This window comes from Octopus bimaculoides, chromosome 9, assembly GCF_001194135.2.
Source record: "Octopus bimaculoides isolate UCB-OBI-ISO-001 chromosome 9, ASM119413v2, whole genome shotgun sequence".
Taxonomy (NCBI): domain Eukaryota; kingdom Metazoa; phylum Mollusca; class Cephalopoda; order Octopoda; family Octopodidae; genus Octopus; species Octopus bimaculoides.
Window position 1 is genome coordinate 12,843,836 of NC_068989.1, and position 3,489 is coordinate 12,847,324.

Here is a 3,489-nt window from a genome sequence, read left to right on the forward strand (position 1 = left end):
GTATGTATGTATGTATCTATCTATCTATCTATCTACTTACCTATGTATGTATGTATGTATGTATGTATCTATCTATCTATCTATCTATCTATCTATCTATCTATCTATCTATCTATGTGTCTGCCTACTTCTCTATCCAAGCGTGTCATCTATGATAGGACCCCGCGATTTTCGAGTCATCCCCTGCATCCTATGCATCCTATCTCTTCCTTACTCTAAAATATTGTTTAAAAGTTTAGACACATTTTAGCTAAATTATCTAGCATTTAGAAAAACCAGTAAATTCATACATACGTACAAACGTGCATTGCATATATACATAATACACATGTATCTGTTCGGATTTATATATGAGGACCCAGAGCATAGTACTTAAAGCAGTATGTGTATGGTTTTCCACTGAGTAGATGCAGTTTTGTCATAAAGACCGGAGTTTATGCATGTATGTGTTTGTGTGTATTTGACGCTTTATTTTCTTATTGTTGTCATTTCCGCCTCAACTATTATATTATGTTTATGTATAACTCTGTCCATACTGGTTGCATTTGTATTCCTATCGAATCTATTATCGCTTCCTGTTTGTTCCATCCCTACGTTTTCTATCTTCCTTTCAGTATGACATATCACCAATTGTCACATTCAATTCCAGTTTCATCTTCCACTCCAGCTTCTTAATCGCGTTTCCGTCTTCTTTCATTCCTTTCTTCGTGTTTCATTTTATATCACCAATGCCCAACCCGCTGTAATCATCTCTTTTTTTTTTTATATACCATCTTTTTAATATCCTTCATTAATACAAGCGCCTATTTACGATGAATAGTTGCTGTGAACGTATGGATACTGCTTATGAATTGGATCCATTCACTGATATACGGGTATCACGACAGGATGTTGTTCAAAATTATAAAGCAGTTCATTTGTAATAATATCCAGCAACTGAAATAGGCAGTTCGAGCAACATTTCCTCAATCAGTCTTCATCTAATGAAATTACGGATTCACTTTCATTATTAAACCAATGGAGTTGTTCGCTTTTAACAGACGATTAATCGTGTTTGACAGAGGAAAAGATGATTGTCATTAAGGAAGCAACAACTATATCTTCGGCGACAGGTATACTAATAGTCCAACTCTATAAAAACAATTTATCACGCTAGAACATAAATTTACAAATTTGTATGAGATCTATATAATAGATTGTATTAACCTCTGCATATGTTAGGTATAACCGATTCCAATCACTCTGGGGCGATGAAATACACAAACAAATCGAAAGTGATTTGAATTCTAGATATACATGTAGAAATATTAACATTGTAAATCATCATGTAACAGAAAGAGCACAATTTCTGTCAGTCCTCTCACTATTCATAGCGTAAGAATAGATATGCTGTATTTGACGTTTATCCCTAGGCTGGAACTCAGCGGCTCTCGTGATATATGTTGCAGATATGGCCACGCTGTGGAGGCGCAATAGCCCAGTGGATAGGGCGGCGGACTCGCGGTCATAGGATCGCTGTTTCGATTCCCAGACCGGACGTTGTGAGCGTTATTGAGCGAAAACACCTAAAGCTCCACGAAGCTCCGGCAGGGGATATTGGCGAACCCTGCTGTGCTCTTCCACCACAACTTTCTCTCACTCTTACTTCATGTTTCTGTTGTGCCTGTAATTCAAAGGGTCAGCCTTGTCACACTGTGTCACGCTGAAAATCCCCGAGAACTACGTTAAGGGTACACGTGCCTGTGGAGTGCTCAGCTACTTGCACGACGTTAATTTCACGAGCAGGCTGTTCCGTTGATCGGATCAACTGGAACCCTCGACGTCGTAAGCGACGGAGTGCCAACAACAACAACATGGCCACGCTGTTTTTATTTAAATACCGTATATCTACGTCGGAATTATTCCAATCTATCTTTCTCTAACACTGTAGAGTATCAGTTGAGAGGAATAGAGTGGTTATATTTAGCAAGTCGAACATTCGTGTAGAGACTCTGTTATTGAATTGCATGTAATTATCAAATAAGGGCTATATACGCCTCTGCAGGTGTATTGTTAGGTAAGCATATCTTTGAGGTAATGATGCACGTGCGCGATGGTGGGATAGTAAAATAGTTTTTTACTTTTTAAGGTTTTACTCAAGTCAGTAAACGTACCTACAGACTTCTCAAAGCCGCCTACAGTCGTGATATCAGTGCGGATAATAATCCTCTTCAACATCTTCAAGTCTACATCTGCAGAGCAGGCACGGTTGGGAGGTATTTCCCGAAATCGTACGCCTCGGAAGGAAATTTTTGAAAAGTACAGTAAATCGGAAATTAGGGGTGGCGGACATAACATGGGTGACGGGAAAACGTTTGAGTGTATCAAACATAAATCAAGAAGGAATGAAACTATTTTCGTATGAAAACATAACAAACAAGCAGTAAACTAAACACGATAAAATATTCTGTTCAGAAATTTATTTTTAGTGTTGCTTAACTGGCTTAATTGTAATTCAGAATTGTCATTATATATACTGCAAATAAAGCAATTTTAAATAGTTGAGAAACTTTTTAGCGGAATCGGAATCTGGGTTGTGGAAATTTATGATGTAGCTTCCTGCTGAATGAGGAAACCCGAGAAATACGATACAGAAGCTGACAATACAGATTAGGTTTACACTAAAAAATAGATAGGCGTAGGAGTGGCTGTGTGGTTCGGCAAAAGAGACCAATAGAGTAAGTACTAGGCTTACAAAGAATAAGTTCCGGGGTCGATTTGCTCGACTAAAGCTGGTACTCCAGCATGGCCACAGTCAACTGACTGAAACAGGTAAAAGAGTAAAAGAGAGAGTAGTAAAATAAATAAATAAAAATCTCTCGTAATTTTTGCTTCTCTAACATTTGCAATTTACCACATCTCGTGGTCAAGCCTATATAATGAAATCGAAATGAAAAAAAGTTTTCTAAACGAATTAATTATCAAATTATGTACTCAAAGAAAACGTTATAGAATTAGAAATAAATCTGTTTCATTACTGCTTATATGAATTTTTCTTCTACAGGTACAGGGACAGCAGTTTGAAAGGAGAAGGTAAGACGATACCTTCGCTCCTAGGACTTAACTATTACTTTATGCTATAGATCAGTGGTTCTCAAAGTAGGCGGTATTGCCCCCCTGGGGCGTTGGAAAGTTCCAAGGAGGCGTTGAAGAAAAGTGGAGGAATAATGGGGTAGCGATTCATGTAAAAACCACAACATAATTGGTTCATTACTCTTTAACTCTTTTACTTGTTTCAGTCATTTGACTTTGGTCATGCTGGTGCACCGCCTTTAGTCGAGCAATTCAACCCCAGAACTTATTCTTTGTAAGCCTAGTACTTAATCTATCGGTCTCTTTTGCCGAACCGCTAAGTTATGGGGACCTAAACACACTAGCATCGGTTGTCAAGCGATGTTAGGAGGACAAACACATCTACACAGACATCTACACACACATACATATGTATAT